Source organism: Grammomys surdaster, unplaced genomic scaffold (genome assembly GCF_004785775.1).
Source record: "Grammomys surdaster isolate TR1022 unplaced genomic scaffold, NIH_TR_1.0 188, whole genome shotgun sequence".
Taxonomy (NCBI): domain Eukaryota; kingdom Metazoa; phylum Chordata; class Mammalia; order Rodentia; family Muridae; genus Grammomys; species Grammomys surdaster.
This window is the reverse complement of record NW_021604633.1, coordinates 9,912,099-9,930,599: the sequence shown is the minus strand read 5'-3', so window position 1 is coordinate 9,930,599 and position 18,501 is coordinate 9,912,099. Positions and strand designations below refer to the sequence as shown.

At 43.5% G+C, this 18,501-nt stretch overlaps 1 pseudogene; it reads right to left on the bottom strand.

Moving 5' to 3' along the window:
* Positions 1-17,564, bottom strand: part of LOC114622373 — a 169,871-nt pseudogene extending 152,307 nt beyond the window's left edge.
* Positions 17,565-18,501: the final 937 nt, after the last annotated feature.

Genomic DNA, 18,501 nt, shown 5'->3' with positions numbered 1-18,501 from the left:
AGAAAGAAAGAAAGAAAGAAAGAAAGAAAGAAAGAAAGAAAGAAAGAGAGAGAAAGGAAAAGAAAAAAAGAAAAGAAAAAGAAAACCTCCAAAAATACCACTCAGTTCATTCTGTATTGACTACTGCTAAGCATAAGACTTGCTCGTATGTGGTTTGTATACCCAGTGAGTTTTTCTCCATTGGAGAAAACAAAACAAATTTTCCTATGTGAGTGGTTATCAATGGGACATAGCTTCTAGATTATGGTTAGAAGTTTGTGCCCACTTCCCCTCTCAGTGGTAGAACTCTATCTGACTTAGACCAGTTTGCAAGCTGCCACAGTCTCTGTGAGTTTCTGTGTGTGTCAGGCCTGTTGTGTCTAAGGGCCTTGTTTCCTTTATGTCTCTCATCCTCAATGGCTCTTACAATCTTTCTACCTGCTCTTCTACAGGGTTCCCTGAGCCCTGAGGGGAGGAATTTGATGGAAATATCCTGTGTAGCACCAAGTGTTTCAAGTGAGTTCTCCATCTTCAGAACAGTCCTGGTCAACGTGATACAACCTAGAGTCTCCAGGGGAAGAGGAACCTCAATTCAGAAAATGCCTCCATCAGATTTTCTACAGACAATTCGTGGAACATTTTCTTGATTAGTGACTGGTATGGTAGGGCCCAGCCCACAGCCCACTGTGGGCAGTGTCACCCCTAGGCAGTTGGTCCTGGATTATATAAGAGAGCAGGCCGAGCAAGCCATAAAGAGCAGGCAAGCAAACAGCAATGCTCCTGCTTCAGTCTCTGCTTCCACATTCCTTCCACTGTTTCTGCCTTGACTTCTCTCAGAGACCAACTATGATATTAAGTGTAAGCCAAACAATCACTTTCCTCACCAAGCTGCTTTTGTTCAATAGAAATATAACTAATATGGAAACCATTTGTCTTCACAATAGGGTCTGGAATGGTACATTGGCATTATAAGAATTCAGCCATTATGTTTCCCCTTTCCAAACTCCTTCAAGGATTGGCAGTCGGGCCATGTAGCCTCCATCATGGGAAACTGGGTAGGGTTATATTGTGGGACAGTGTAGAGGTACCACCACCCTGATACAGAAGAGCGAGCATACAAGAGACCATGTGTTTCTTCCTGGGCTTAACTACTCCCCTCTGCCTACCCCTGAACAACAACAATAAAAAAACCCACGGCTGTTATAACCTACTATGGTCTCCTTTGGAGCCATAACTGAAAGGAACCACAGATCTTGAGATGCACTGAGGGGTTCTTGACTCTGGGAAGTGTGTAGCAAGTAAAGATCAAGGGTAGGGAAGCATTGTGTGACTCTGGAAGCTATATATGTAAGTGCGTCTTTCTATGTAAAAGGACAAAGCCAGCCACATGGCCAGGTTGCTGCTTTCATGTTAGTGAGAGGTTGAAGGGTAGTGTTGCGAACCCCACTAGCAATCAGTACATGGATGCATTACTCAGTACGTCCCAACTTTCAAGTGTGTGAATAGTTAGTCAAGAAGTATGCTGTGAGTCATTCATTACTAACCAAGTCCTGGGGTTTTCAGTGAATGGCATTTAAAAACAAGCAAAGATATGTTTGCTCTTTACATGCTAGCATGTTGTCCATATTCTTATGTTGTGGTGAGTAGGCAGGAAGGGGGTAGAGTTAGGGCCACCTCCTAAAGAATAAAGTTTAAGCACAATTGCACAAATAGTGTGAGAATAAGTTACACATGTGCTATGACAGAAAAGCAAGGTTTCACTCACTTATCTAAGCCACAGCCATATTTATTGCTTCCACCTTGCTGTGAACAGTTGCATATGTGTTCTTGCTGGCCAGACAGTGCACACAAAAAACCAAAGCTGTATTTCCTTCCTCATGAAACTATGTGGCACAGATGGGGAACATTTTGTCTAAGAAGGCCCGTCAATTCGAAGGACATTGGGGGTCGTGTCTAACGATAGTTACATGTTACAAAAAGATCATACTGCCACATGTGGCATGAAGTACTTCATCTATACATTTCTAAGGTATAAATAGAGTGAAGTAATGTAAGACTCTCCCAGTTCAGCTCACTAAAATCTGAAAATAGGAGGTTTTTTTTAAATGTGATCATTGTTGGGATAAAGCATTTGCCATGCAAGTGTGAGGGCTTGAGTTTTGAAATCCTAACCCACAGAAACGTCAATAGGTATGGAGTTCTGCCTATACTTTCTGTGCTCCAGAGACAGAGGATTCCTTAAACAAGCTGTCCATGTAAACTAGCCAAATCAGTGTGTTATAGACACAACAAGAGAGCCTACATCAAGCCATATGGTAAAGAGCAATTGATGAAGACACCTATCAACCTCTGGCTACACATGTATGTGCATACACATGATTCACACATATGCAAGCATATATACACATGCACATACACTACACACGACTAATAATAATACTAAAAACAACAACAATAATAATAATAATAAACATTTTACACTACCAAGAAAGAATTAGCTTTGGTGAATTTGTCCAGATTAGATGTTAGGTTGTGGGCAATATCTAATGATAAGCTTTTCCCGTCCTTTGACTCAGGACTTGGGGTGGGAGGTGAGGGCTCCACACCAGTGTTTTCTAGAAAGGAAAGTAGTAAGAGGTCTCCATCTTTCCAAACAGAGCCACTGATCTGAATGGGTCCTCTAGAATCCCCTGTCCCTTAGATTTCTAACTAGAAGTCATTGGCATGCTCAGAAGGGACACAACTGAGAAAGTGCACCCTCCTTCAGGATCATTCGGTGAAAATTTGGAGGATCTGTGGGGAGCCCCAGAGGGCAAGAAAGGTAAGGTCAGAAACAGAACGTGGACTTGAAAGTCTGGGAAGCTTAGTGTTTCCCAGGGGGAAGTGCATGACTGTCAGGGCTCTTCACAGTCACAACCAAATGAAATAATTGCTCTATTTTAGTTATGGGGGATGTGTCTATGTTTGCATGTTTTCTGGGTTTAGATCTCCTCAACTTCAAACCCTCTTATATTTTATAATCACTTGCTTTGTCCAAGAATTGTACTTCCAATCAGTAACAGCCTTTGCCTGAGGACTGGGGAGAAGAGGGCTCAGGGCAACTGGGAGAATTTAAGGATGAAAGAAAGAAAGAGATACAGTGTTCACTGTATTGGCCTTTGTACATTTTTTTAAAAAATCTTGTGCCATTAATTTTCATTCTTTGTGGATTCCTTATTTATACATTTGCCTACTGGCTACAACTTATTTGTAACCTTATAATAAGTGGTTGCACATTTCGAGGGTCATTTACTGACATTCATGGGGCGAAACAAAAACTCTGAGATGCTCCAACAAGCACATTCTTGGCTGAGGTAGAACCAGATTGGGCTGGGCCTTCCAGCTTTAGTTCTGGTATAGGAATGAGTAAAGGAAAATGTTATGCCCTATGTAACAGCAGAGTAACATAAAAATAAAACTACATTTTATAAAATAAAATAAAATAAAAGGATGGAGACAAAATCTATTCGAGGCCATTTTCCTGGGCCAGCTGAGCCACCTCTGTTTGAACCTCATCTCTGGCACCTGTCATTGTAGCCTCAGGCAAGTCTTTTAATACTTTTGATTTTTTGTTCCATTATGGAAAAGTAAAACAATAGGATCTGTCCATATGAGTAGGCTTTTGAATTTATGACCATCTGTGTAAGATGCTATGTGACTGTGTTTACACTTTCTGAAGCTGCCATGACTCTATGCCTTGTAATTCAGCATTCACAGTAACTGTACAAAGCATGTCAAGTATGCAACTCGAGGGATACATGCATAAATGTTCACTGTTCTGTGTGGGAGGACTCAGGCATGTATGCAATGTGTGTAAATACATGAACATAAGGATTGCCAGGGTATAAAAAGAGGGTCTATATCATCAAGTCTTAAGGACAAACTCAAGACAACAGCATAGTCCAGATTCGCAACTCCAAATTACAGAGAAAATTCCCATCAAAAATAAAGAAGATGGGAGAGGTTCTTCCTGACCAAGAAGGGGGACCGTGGTTATGGTGCAATTAATGCTGAAGTAACGTTACCTTTCAGACCTGTGGGAGTTAGCACCCAGAGCGGGCTCTGAGCTCTGAGGCTGGAAAAGGACCAAGGCCTTGAAAGCCAGAAAGCCAAGATAGCAGGATTCTTAGCCAAGAACCTCTTCTCCTGTCCTCAACTCAAGAGCATCTGCAGTTCTGAAATCTTGTGTCTGTCTGAGAAGCAGAATGAGAGGAGACAGACAGAATGAACTCCTATGCCAGCTCCAGAAAGAACAATGCAGCAGACACTGAGGGGCAAGCTCTGGAAAGGAGAGAGGCTTGAGAAACTGTCATAAGCCTTCTTTGCACCATTGCCAGCACTGGTGTCCGTTTGTTCTTAGGATGTTTTCTGCGGGGAGGGCATGGTGAAAACTCAAGTGCTCAGGGGTCTTCCTAACCTAGCACATGGCTAAGAGCTTTACACTTAAAATGCACAAAATATTCTGTCTTTTATTTCCATCACCAGTCCTAGTCAGGATTCATTATTTTTGTTGTTGTTTTCTTAAATGAAATTGAGACTACCCTGGAAAACTGCTGAGAGAGGAACAGCGGGCCACCCCTGCAGCTTTCGACCCATCACAGTGACTGGGCTCAGGTCCTGCTTCCTGCATTGGGACACTACAACAGGGCAAGCTCTGATCCTGGGATAGAGGTGACTTTGTAAACACTTTCCTCATGGCTTTTCTGAGCCTCTCTCTAGACTGCACAGTCGCTGAAAGTGCTTCCACAGAGACACCTCTGTCTCTCCGTATCCCTACCTTAAAGTGCATCCCGATCTGAAGGCCTCGCCCTGCTCGCTCTCTCATAGGCAGCTCCGCTAATAAAATCCTTACATGTTTAATCCTGCTTTGGGAGCCGCTTCTCAGATGACCTGGACCAACAAAAGAAGCAGCTTTCTTTTGCATGGTGAGAACAAAACAACAGAGACTCCACCACTTGCTCCCTGCCACGTGATCCTCTTTCCTTCCAAGACTCAAAGCCACGTGGATCCACGGCTGGAACAAATTACAGGTTACTGTATGTTTCTGGCTATGTGCTTAACTGAAAACCTTTGAAGAGCACACATAATAGAACTTGAATTTCCAAACAACCAAAAGACTGTGTCTAAAATAACAAGGGAGTCTAGGAAGGCATGGCTTCCTTACCTCTGAGTCATTCTGCGTACCCTTCCCCCACATTTCCCTGCATTTTCTACTAGTTCCTTTCCTCCTTGGTTTTGCAAACACAGCTCAAAGTTTTTTCTCACCAAGACCGTCCTCTGATTTCCCTGACATAAGATTCATTTTTACCCAATATTACAGAAAAAATGTCCTGGAGGAATCTTTGCAAATTGTTTCCATTTTCTACAGAGTGATCAAATGTCATCAATAATATACTCCTTTTCTGACTGCCCATCAGTCAGCCTCAATGAATCAGAAAAGTTGCCCTTCAGGCTAATCAATCATTATGGCAAAACCCCACCCACAGCAGGAAAAGGAGACATTCTACCCGCGGACTCTCCTCAGCAGGCCCTTCCAGGAAGACAAGTCTACCTTTTCTCCTATTGGTCAGAAACAGTCACATGGCCATTGCAGCCAATCACAGCAAAGGGTAATAGAGTTTCACAATTGGATTAATCCAATGATTCATTCCTTCAGTGGAGCATTCTTGCAACGTATTAGTGTTGCCATCGCCTGCACCTCCACTCTGTCTGTCCCTCCTGCTCCCTGCCTTCCCTCTTAGCACTGACTCAGAGATTCCACCTTACCCTCCTCCCTTTGCCCCACACTGTGCCGTTTCTGGGGGGCCAGGGTGGGGCTCCTTCTGTCCATCACCCGCAACCAACCAACGCAACAGTCAGTAGAGGTTTTGCTAAGCAATTCATGGACTCTCTTGTTCGTTGAATGCAAACACAGTGCACATGGGGAACTTAATGATACTGAAAATACACATCTTAAGTCAAATATCAGACTAGCCCTTCAGTGCTCCCCTGGAAGATTTTGAATAACATTTCAATTCTCGAGAGCAGGGGGGAATACGCCGAAGGAGTAGCTAACCTCACTAGAAGGTTATGAACACCTGATGCAGTCTGCGCTTAAAACTCTAGAAGATAGTCATGCCACCACCATGGTCTCCGTCTCCTATTTTGTCATCTCCTCCTGTTCCTCCTCCTCTCCCTTCTCATGGTTTTTTGAGATAGGATCTCTTCCTATTTAGACTAGAATTGCCTTAAACAGAATAGTCCTCCCGCCTCAGCCTCCCAAGTGCTGGGGTTAACATTCATGTTCCACGATGTCTGACTGCCCCACTGGTTTCCAGCTATTGATAGTGTCTCACTTAGGGATACAGCTATTTAAATAGTGACCATGGAATGCATGGTGCACCAAGACATGTTTTCATTAGATAAGATGATTTTTTTTGTTAAATTGTATTGGAAAACGCAAACAACCATAAGCAAATTTAATTTCATATGAGATCAGCTACATACTAAAAGCCTTTGGAATGTTTGGACTTGAGTTACAAACTAAATAAATCTCCCTGAAATGGATTCTTTTCATTACACTTTCTTGGTTCTGATCATCTTGAGGGTTTTTTTTGGGGGGGGGGAGGGAGGTGGTTGTTTTTGTTGATACTGTGTGTTCTTTAACCTTCTTTCCCCTTATTCTAGATCTATAGAAAGATAACTCTTCAAATGTTGGTATCTTAGTTACAGTTTTGTTGCTGTTAATGAGACACCGTGACCATGGCAACTCTCATAGAGGAAAATATTTAAGTGGGGCTGGCTTAAAGTTTCAGAGGTTTAGTCCATTATTTTCATGGTGGGAAGCATGGCAGCATGCAGGCAGATATGGTGCTGGAAAAAGAGCAGAGTTGAGAGTTCTACATCTTGATTCACAGGCAGGAGAGACAGGATCACACTGGCTAGACTGAAGCTTATAAACCGTCAAAGCCCAACCCCAGTGACACCCTTCCTCCAACAAGACTACACCTACTCTCCAACAAGGCCATACTTCCTAATAATGCCACTTCCTATGGGCCAAGCATTTACACACATGAGTCTATGAGACCATTCTCATTCAAACTCCATAAATAGTGAGTATGAAAATATATCATTGCATAAACTCAAGTTGGGGTGGAGGAGGGAAAGACATAAAAATAAAAGGAGGGTTGGATTCCTGAGGATGTGGAGAGCAAGAGGGCACAAGTCCAGTGCGAGAGAAAGGCATGTGCTTCTGTCATGATGAAACTCATTATACAGTTAAAACAATTGAATACAAAAACATCACTCCACAAACTAAAGTGTGCTTCTGCGAGAGATCCTGTTAGCCCACATAGGGAGAAAATTTAACTCTGTCTCTGGGATTCCCTGCCCATTCAAACACCAAAATAAATTTTGATGTAGTTTCAGGCTCCTGTGTAACTCTATAGATGTCCTTAGGTCACAGTCAAATCCTTCCAGACCTCAGATTTCCACTGGACCATCACTCCGCTGCAAATGGGAGCCACAGAAATATTCACGTCTTCTTTTTGGAGGCAGTCTCTAACCACATAGTCCAGGCAAGTCATAAACTTCCTATCCTCCTTGCTCAGCTTCTCAAGAGCTAGAATTCAAAGGCATGTTTCTTTTGCCATTAATCACAATGCACGCTGTCAACCATTTATCCAGCTAGAATTTGTTTTATGTCTTCTTATGTCTATTCTCAGATGAAGATTCTGTCTTTTACAATTACACACACACACAGACATACACACAGACACACAGACACACACACACACACACAGCTTATTCAGTCATAAAATTTTAATCTTAACACCTGATTCGGTCATAAAATTTTAATCTTAATAGACTTAATAGAGTTACTTCCAAAGTCAAGAGTCACTTGAGTGCCTAGGACCCTGGATGAAAAGTTCTAAAGGAAAAACTCATTGAGTGTTCCTCATACCACACGTACCACAAAGACAAACAGATCATGTAGTTCATCTCTCTCAGGATATGAGGTGGACCCAATCTATGTCCTTACAAAAGCCTAAACTTTCCTTGTTTTATCACCTGATCTCAGCTGGTGCAGAGGAAAGCACACGAGTATGACATGAAGCCTGGGGACCTCAGGGAAGAACTGTCCTAGCTTCTAAAAAATGTTTTCATTCTGTTTTGGTGTGTGTGGCACCAGCTGGCCTGACAGAATGGCCCAGGCAGCTTGAAGCTGAGTTCCTCTCCAGCAGAAGCAGGTCAAGGTGACGATGAGCTGAAAGGGAACAGGGAAGGGAATGAAGGTGTTGTTTCTGGTTCTTACACAGTGATGGGGTCTCAGGCTACCACAAGTTAGTCACCTGAGGAGCTCTAAAACTCCTAGTCAGGAACAGCACAAGATATCAGTATGTGCCTAAGCTTCCGAGGTGATCGAATGTGTAACCAGACATAGAGTTTTAGTTAAAAAACAAACAAACAAACAAACAAACACAAGACTGAGACTGAGATCAATCCTGTAAGATGAGGCAGACTTCTAATGCATCCAGGAGTGCAGGGAGACGCACCAAATACAGTGTGGTTTGCACACAAATGGCCTGAATAGGCTACTAGATTTGAATACTTGGTCACAGGTGAGTAGCACTATTAGGAGGTGTGGCCTCGTTGGAATAGGTTTGGCCTTAATGGAGAAAGAGTATCAATAGAGGTAGGCTTTGAAGTTTCAAATGCTCAAGCCAGTCCCAGTCTCTCTCTCCCTCTCTCTCCCTCTCCTGTTCTTTTTCTGCTGCCTGATGATCCAGATGTAGAACCCTTGGCTCCTCCAGCACCACGTCTGCCTGCACTCTGCCATGCTTCCCACCGTAACAATAATGGACTACACCTCTGAACTGTAAGCCAGCTCCTCCAACGAAGTGTTTTCCTTTATAAGAGTTGCCATGGCCACAGTGTCTATTCACAGCATTAAAAACCCTTACTATCACTAATCTTGCCTCTTTAAGCAGTCCAAGCAGAAGCAATTTCACACAGCGACCTTCCACACTCTAGGTATAAAGCTGTCCAACAAAAATGAGTTTTCCGCAACGTTCCTCATGTTTTCCTCAATGTCCCTCATTTGTTTAAACACAGCATGCAGTTCCAGGGTCCCATCTGCAGACAGATTTAGATAGAATCATTTCGTTCTGGTTGCTTTCTATTGCTGTGATAGAACACTCTGAGCAAAGGTATCTTGGGAGGGAAGGGTTTGAGGCAGTGTTGTTTACGTTTGCTTCTTTCTTTTGTTGATTTTCATTTGCCTGTTTGATTGGTTTTGGCTTATACATTCCCCGTCACAGTCCATCATGGAGGAAAGCTGAAACAGAAACTCAAGCAGGGTAGGGACCTGGAGGCAGGAATGCAAAAACATTGCTTACTGGCTTGCTCTTTGTGAGTGGCTCATGATGCTTTCTTATATTAAACTGGAGCGCCAGGTCCAGGGTTGCACTGCCCACTGTGGGGCCCTGGTACATCCATCATTAATCCAGAAAATGTCCACACAGACTTACCTACAATCCAATCTGATGAGAGCATTTTCTCAGTTGAGGTTCCCTCCTGTTATATATCAACTGGAATCAGATTGACAATACTAGCCGGCGCAACTTTCCACGTAACATCAATCATTAAATAAATAGAAATTTGAAGTTACCAAGGATGTAGTCACTGTTGTCTAGGGCTATGGCTCTGAGCAGCGGTGGCAACATTTTTAGGAGACTCAATGGCAATTCAGAGTCTCGGATTCTACCCCAGTCTGCCCAAAGCTGTACAAATATGGCTAGCTCACACACAACGTGCTGAAATCACTTACCGTACCAAAACAGACAACAGAGCGAAAGAAAATGCTCCCGGACATGCAAGCCACCCAGAAAGATTTAGAAAAGGGGACAAAATAAGTATTTCAAAAATAGACGTGCTGGAGTGGTGTCTCCAGGGCAGAGGTGCCTGCTAGCATGAGACCCTGTGTTCACTCCGGGGAAAATAAAAAACAAAATGGGGGGGGGAGGCAGGGGCAGGGGTGCTAGTGTTTGTCAGTAGTTTTGTTTTACTTTGTGATTGCCTCAGGAGGTGCACATATTGCGTCAGAGTGTTTAAAACTTGAGAGAGAAAAACTAAGTGAGTCCACAAAATCCTAAGAACAAATAGTGACGGTTGGGTGGGAAAGGCAGACGGGGAGAGTGTTGATAAGCTGAGAATCAGGAACCAGGATCGTCAGCCAGGTCGTTAGCCATGTGGACCTAAATAAAGGTCAGAGCGTGTGACTTTCCAGAAGACTCAGTTTCCTCGCGTTCAATATGATCCTCTGGACATGAGTGACCACTGGGTTCTCTCGGTCAATTTTTTACCGCTGGAACATCTTTGGTGTGATTAGGCAATCAGAGTGATGTGCTTCGGCTTTATGAATCGGTTCTCCACTAGGTGGTAGTGTTGGTTCATAAATGCTAGAAAGCAAGGCTAACCATAAAAGAAATAATAAGCCCTTTAGCTTTGGCCAACTTACATCTGTTTTCCGAAGCTCAGAACAAATAGCATATTCGGCAAAAATGTAACTGAAATGTGAAATCACACAAAGTCATCAGTAAGAGACCAGCTGAACAGCGGAAAGAAACGGGACTCAGGTAACACAGAGAGATGGCTGAAGAGTACAGCAGGCTAAGAGTTCCCAGAAGGGTCAGCCTGGGGGAAAACTCCAGCAAGCCTGGACACTTGACCTTGGCAGTGCCCCCAGGGAGACGGGCACCTTGAGAAGCCGATTTGGATATAAAATGTCCTCATAACCTCCGGTGTTTGCACACTTGAACTCCAGCCGCAATGCCATTTGGGGAGTTTGTGGAACCTTTAAGACTTAGAGCCTAACAGGAAGCCCCAGGCCATTATGGGTGCTTTATGGATTGCCCTACATCTAGCAAACACCTACACTTCCAGGTCTGTACTCCAGGAAGGCTGCCACAACTCCTGCCTTGACAGTAGTCCCTTAAATAGTCTGTCAAAACAAACATTTCTCATCTTTGTCACAGAGATGAGGGATATAGCTTGCACAGGGCTCTGAGTGGTGGCAAGCCTGTTACCCTCCATAGATTTCCTGATGTTCCTACTCTGGCTTCTAAGTCCCATCTACGGGGTTAAAGGGGACTCTGAGTTCACCCCATTTTGCTGAACTGTGGGACTCCACTGCCTCCTTTAGAGTCTGCCTCCTATGAATAACATAACTGCCTTTCCTAAACCCAGACACTGCTAAACCCTGAGATGTCTCACTCAGATGTAAAGATTCATCAAATGTTGGGAAGGAATATAGAGGCAACACATCGATCAAGCCCTTCTTGTCAAGAGACATTCAAAGGATCAATGGTTAGTATTTGATGAGTTCTGACCACAATGATGGGTTGTCTCCTATAATAAAAGTCCCATACAGACAGCTCCAGGAACTGTTAAGTCAATGATTCTGCAATGGTTATCAGAGTGCAGGGCCCCTTTCTCCACTCTGGTATTCTTGATACAGATGTCTTCCTAAAGCCAAGCAAGCTGCCTTCGTTCCAAGCACCACATCCTCACACATCACAGCTCAGGAGTGTGGTCTATGCTCAGGATCTCACGCTAAAAATGAAAAGGAAAATTTCTCAGCAGCATAATTACCTTCCCAACATGTTAGCCAGACCTAGGTCACCTGCCCAGTCTTCTGAGTCACTGCTGAGAGAACAGAGGCCCCATCAACATCTTTGGCAAGCAGATCTGACTTAGATGGGGGAAGGGTCCATACAGTACATCAGAGCGTCATTGGTACACTAGCAATGGAAGCCCAGAAAGTGCATGCCTGGAACTCAGGGAGTGCTGAGTAAGAGAGATCAGAAAACAAGGTATCCAGGCCAGGTAGAGCCAAGAGATATTCCCTTGCCGTGGGACATTTGTTCCAACACACACACACACACACACACACACACACACACACACACACACCCTGCATCAGCTTATCAGCATAACTGTGTTCTGATGACAGTCAGTTGCAGCACTGTTTACATGGTTTCTCACAACCAACAAGATGTGGGCACAGGGTCACAGATGGGTTTCTATTGGTCAACAATGGATTACTCTGCTGAGAATGTTCATGTGGTACAGTGATTTCTACACTCAATCATTTTGCAACTGTAAAAATTGTACTGGTAGCTGACCTGGAGCTGTCAGACTGACCTTCCTCTGAGACCTGGGTCCTCCCAGGTGGAGGATGCTGGCCTTCACTGTTGGACTGGCCTGTGTAGTTGTGGGAGACACTAATGCTGCTGTTCCAGGACCCCACTCTGACTCAATAGCTCTAGATAAGCCCAAAGGACTCCAGAACTATTCATGGTACCTAGAATAGACACAGAGAACATTTTCTTGATTAAGTGACTGGTGTGGTAGGACCCAGCCCACTGTGGGCAGTGTCACCCCTGGGCAGTTGGTCCTGGATTATATAAGAGAGCAGGCCAAGCAAGCCATAAAGAGGAGGACAGTAAACAGCAATGCCCCTGCTTCAGTCTCTGCTTCCACATTCCTTCAATACTTCCTGCCTTGACTTCCCTCAGAGGTCGACTATGATGTACAAGTATAAGCCAAAAATCCACTTTGCTCCCCAAGTTTCTTTTGGTCATGGTCTTTATCCTAGCAATAGAAGCAGAACTAGTACGGAAGCCATTTGTCTTCACAATGGGGTCTGAAATAGTACATAGGCAGAGTTAAGACTCCTCAGTGCTTCTCAAGCTTTGTGGTCCCTTTCAGTTAATGGCCCTAAAGGAGACCATAGTGGGTCATTACAGCCGTGGGTTTTATTATTGTTGTTGTTCAGGTGTAGACAGGGGAGAATAGTTAAGGCTGGCAAGAAGTTCTTGGTCTGTTTTTTTTTTTTATGATTTCTGTCATTAAAAAATGGCTGAAATTCGTTACATGCCAAAGGTTCCAAAGATGTAACTGATCTGTACCAAGCTGAGTTAATTTCTTTCTACTTAAAAGGTGGCAGACCTCAAGTGGCTTTCTAACAGTGGAGGAAATTGAGGGGTTATCAATATCTCTTCTTTGATTATGACACTAACACTATCAGTGTGGGACTCCACCTTAATCACCTCCTAAATGATTTAGAGGGACACAGGCTGGTCCATAGTAACATTTGCTTTAGAGCCTAGATATTCTTTCTCCATGAGCTTACCTCCCTTCCCAAAATGACTCTCAGGGCACATTCTTGAGTTCCCTTTTCATCCACTTCGATGAGTGAATTTACATGGAGAAAACTGCAGCACGTTGACCTACATATCCTTAGGAGCTCTCCAAAGGTCTGCAAATTGGCAAGAATTCTAAACAGTCGCAGGTGTGAGGTAATTGGCAGCTTCTGTAACCCCTATGTGCCATGGTAGACTCCGGGACTCCTGGAACACCTGGGAATTCTCTACCTCTACCTGAGACACAAACCAACCACAGGAACTAAGAAAGATGACTTTGCTTAAATGGAGGTCACAGGGCACAGGTGGCCAGCTTTGAAAGTTTCCATGTTTCCACACATTGAAGCCATTGTCCTGAACCAGTGAGAGAAAGACACAGCCTCCCTTCCACTAAATCCATCTGCTCAGGGTTGGTGTGTCCCAGGGACTCCCTGATGCTCTAACAAGACCTTACCAACCTTCGAAGATGTCTCTGCTCATGTACAGGAACATACTGGCTAAATGTTTAGGTGCTGATTATCCATGAGCTATGTTAGGTTTCCCAGCCTCTGTAGACCCCAGGATAATAATGGGGAAAGTGGGCTCTTATTTCTAAATAACATAATACTACAAAAGAATTGGCCTTTTTTTTTTCCAGAAACTATTGATGGCTCAGAGGTCAAGAGTGCTTACAGCACTCGCTCACACAGCACATGAGTTTCGTTCTCAGCACCCATGTTAGATAACTTTTAAGCCCACCATATCTTCAGTGCCAGGGTGTCTGATGCCCTCTTCTGGCTTCTTTGAGCACCCAAACACACGTAGCAAACACACAGAGACACACAAATAAAAATTTATAATGTTAAAAACAAAATTAAACTACTCTAGAGTCCACGTCTGAAGAGATGGCACTGCCTGTGTCCACTGTATGAGCTGCACCGTGATATTAGTACATACTATTCTCCTGTCTTCCTGGTGGGTCCCAGATCATGGCTAACTGTATATATGCTTTATTAACTCATAAAATGTTGAATGAATATTTACCACTGTATCCCAGCTATTATACTAGGCTTTCCTGGAGATATTAAGCATGACACAGGCCACACCTAGAAAATGATAATAGAAAAAAACAAACATGGAGACACATACCTTCAGTGCAATGTAATCCATGAAGGAGCCACAGACAGTGTGCTGTGGAGGTATACTGAGGTCCAAGAAAGGAGAGTCACTGCTTCAACCTAATTAGGAAAGTTGATATCGTCTAGAAGATGATAGCTGGACTGCACCCAGAAGTATAACCAGGAGTGAGCCAAAAGACATGGAGCAAAGGCCACTCTAAGTACACTAGCAGAGGGACTGTGGTTTGAGAAGACATTCCAGAATCACAGTATTGACACGGTGATGAGTCTGGTGGGTCTGCCTGGCTTACTCACAAGGCACATTCTGAAGTGAGGACCAAGACCACCAAGGATGCATGACGGCAGTCAGTCATCAGAAAAGAGAATCATTCTTAGGTAGAAAGTAGGTTGCTTGTGTCTAAAACCACACACACACACACAGAGATACACACATACACACACACATACAGACACACACACATACAAACACACACACATACACATACACACAGAGATACACACATACACACACATACACACACATACACACACAGATACACACACATACACACACACAGATACACACATACACACACAGATACACACATACACACACACAGAAACATACACACATACACACACACACACTTGGTGCAGTGGGAAACACAAAGCTGCACAGATATAGGGCCAGTATCTCCCAGAATGCCCAAAATACACTGACAACGACATCAGACCCCCATAATAACCCTGTAACATTCCCAGCAGCCCTGCCTCAGATCCTCATAAGCATGTGCCTTTGTTAGAGCTTCCCAAACAGGTGTCATGTAAAAAAAAAAAAATGTGCCCTTTGTGTGGGAAAGGGTGGATTTGACATCATACATTATACCCCAAGGCTTTGACCATTCCATTCCCAAATGATACCTTTCATAAAACATGGGAGGGGCAGCAAGAATGGGAGCACTGGGCTGGAGAGATGGCTCAGCAGTTAAGAGCTCTTCCAGAGGTCCTGAATTCAAATCCCAGCAACCACATGGTAGCTCACAACCATCTGCAATGGGACCCAATGCTCTCTTCTGTGTACTCACATACACAAAATAAATAAATCTGAAAAGAAAGAATGTGAGTGCTGCCCGAGGCACTGGCTGTGTCCACATCCCTATGTGAAGTTACTGAACAGACAAACGAGAGGCAGCCAGACACCAGCTCTGTCCCTTACGGACCATTAACCTTTTAACATTAAAGATTTAAGTCATTTTTTTAAAGATGTATTTATTTTATTTACATGAGTACGCTGTAGCTGACTTTAGACACACCAGAAGAGGACATCAGATCCCATTACAGATGGTTGTGAGCCATCATGTGGTTGCTAGGAACCTCTGGAAGAGCAGTCAGTGCTCTTAAACTTCGAGCCATCTCTCCAGCCCCAGATTTAAGTCATTTTTAAGATTTATTTATTTTAAACTTTTTACTCACCTATACATGTTCATGTAAGCACAGGCCATTTGTGTGCAGGTAGGTGCCCTTAGAAGTCAGAGGAGGGATTCTGAAGGGTTACCGGCAGTTGTGAGCTACCCCATGTGTGTGCTGAGAACCAAAATCTGGTTTTTTTTGGAAGAGTAGCAAGTGCTCTTAACCAATGAACCACCATCTGTCTCCCCGGTCCCTATTGTCAGTTCTCAGTCTCACCGAATTTTCAAAGTTAAAATCTGAAAGATTTAATTCTTTAAAAAATTTTATTTTATATATATGGGAAGTTTGCCTGAATGTCTATCTGTGCACCGTGTACATGCCTGGTGTCTCTGGAGGCTAGACTACAGCATCTGATATCCAGGAACTGGAGTTATCAACAGTTGTGAGCCCACCATGCCTGTGCATGGAATTGAACTCTGGTCCCCCAGAAGAACTGCAAGTGCTCTTAACCTCCGAGCCATCTCTCCAGTCCCTTTATCTTTTAAAATCCCATAAATTAGTCTAAGAAAATTCCTGGTCTCACATGCCATGTTCAATATGATCCCTGATGCTGTGTAATGTTCTGTTAAAGAACAAACAACTGTCAAATAAAACTATTACCATATATAAGTGTGTATTTTACAGCTAGGAGACTAACTATATAGGAAAATCCAAAACTACTTAGGCAATATTTCTTTAGAACATTTTCAAATAGTGGGAGTTTTAAAAATGTGAAATCATAGGTTTTAGAGATAGAAATATTTTTAGAGATACATGGGGAAAATGTTAATATCTTCAAGGTGAGTTTTGCTGATATTTTATTGTCTAAAAGAATAACAGGCTGCACACCTTGTTTACAAAAATAGGTCATTTGCCTCTCGCGTCATTAGTAGCTCCTGCTGCCCTCGAGTCACTGCTGAGAGCAAAGAGATTCAGGGAAAGCAATGAAAAGGAGCCTTTGGCAGAAGATGCTCGCCCATCTCAGAATTTCCTAAATCAATCATTCTGTTCATCGCCTCACCTTCGAGTTTCTTGGTTTCGCTGGACCAACTGTCCGGCTTTCCCACTGCCTCCGTTTGTCAGGAAGTGCACTAAAGTTCAGATCACATCCACTTAGAAAATACCAATAACAAAGTAGAAGTTGGAGAGGTTCAACTTGTGCCCATAAAGTACATTTACAACTCCCTGGAGCAAGACAGGTTGAAGCTAAAAGTATCATTATTTTTGTAGTTAGAAAGTTAGAGTCCCTCCCCCATCACGTTTTATGCCTTTGAAAGAGCTCCTTGTTTTCTGCCTATGCTCTGGCCCACGGGGGAAATAGTCTATCTTTCAAAGGGTTTCTTTCATAAACAGGTCGTTCTTTTTAAGTGGGTCCCACTGACTGTGTTTATTAACATGTAGTCACACTTAAGGAAGGTTTCATTTGTTACTGGGGATAAAGCGCTGTAGGCACTCAGCCATACCTTAACCTAAAAAAGCATTAGTGTGCAGAAAAGGCCTGGAGCATCTAGGATGGGCCAGCGCTGCTGCTACAGCTTGCTGACGGGTTCTTGTATCACTCAAACCAATTGCTATACAAAATGACAGAGGAATCCCAGAAGCCCTTCTCCCAACCATGCCAGCGACGAAAATCACCCAGCCTCAGAGACACTGCCATGATTTAACCAGCGAGACATCTCTGTCAATATAAGAGAAGCTGAAGACACTCAAGCCCATAAACAGCGAATAGACCAGTTTAACGAGCCCCCTTACGTTTCCCTTCTGGTATGAGGTTGCGTTTTCTACGTAGGACATCCCTACCTTTGATTTTCATCATGACTTCGATTTACATCAGTCAGCTAGGTCTCCCTGCTGTCTTTCTCACCACTTGTCTTAATTCTTTTTCGCCCCACTCCCCAGGGTGGAGGACACAGAAACAGAAATCCATTCACAGAATACCATCTCCAGAGATTTCTAGGCTTTAATAAACTTTCCTGCAAGGTCACCCTTGAAATTCTTTACAAAGGTAAATTGAGGTTGAAATGTGTATCCAGAGTAGTCTTGAATGAGGCCAGACAGTTGGCACTGGCTGACAGAGGATGGATCAGATCGTAAGGAAAGGCCAGGCAACACTGACCAGGTGACACTGGCTTCTGGAGTTCAAACCCAGTTAGAAGAAGCAGAGCACCCAAGGACTCTTTCCCCTCCTCCTGACCAGTCAGAATCACAAAACTCATATCCAATGCCTAACTCACCGGAAGGGTCTATATTGTCACTCCTAGCCAGCTCCAACACTGCCAAATACCACTCCACACTCACAGAATCTAGCCCTGCCCTACGACGTCAGAAACCAACACAAGAGTTGGGGAAGCCAGAAATTTACACCGAGTCTCAAGTAGTAAGAGATGTTTTCCACACATACCACTACCCACTAGACCTCCTAGTTTGTGTGTGTGTGTGTGTGTGTGTGTGTGTGTGTATGTGTGAGGGGGGGGGTCTGTAGGCTCTAAACTCTGAAGAAAAAGGAATCTCAACCAATTTTTATCAGGACAATGAAACAATGCATTTTTTTGAAACATCAGAATTTCGCTCAAATGTGTTCTACTTGTTTGGGTTTACTTCCTGGTCTCTAAGCACACACATAGACAGTGTGCTGAGGGTTGTGCCCCTGATCCGTCATGCACACTTTGCACATACTGCCTGTATTAGTCAGGGTTTTCTACAATAACAGAACTTATAGAATTAATCCATATATATATACATATACATATATA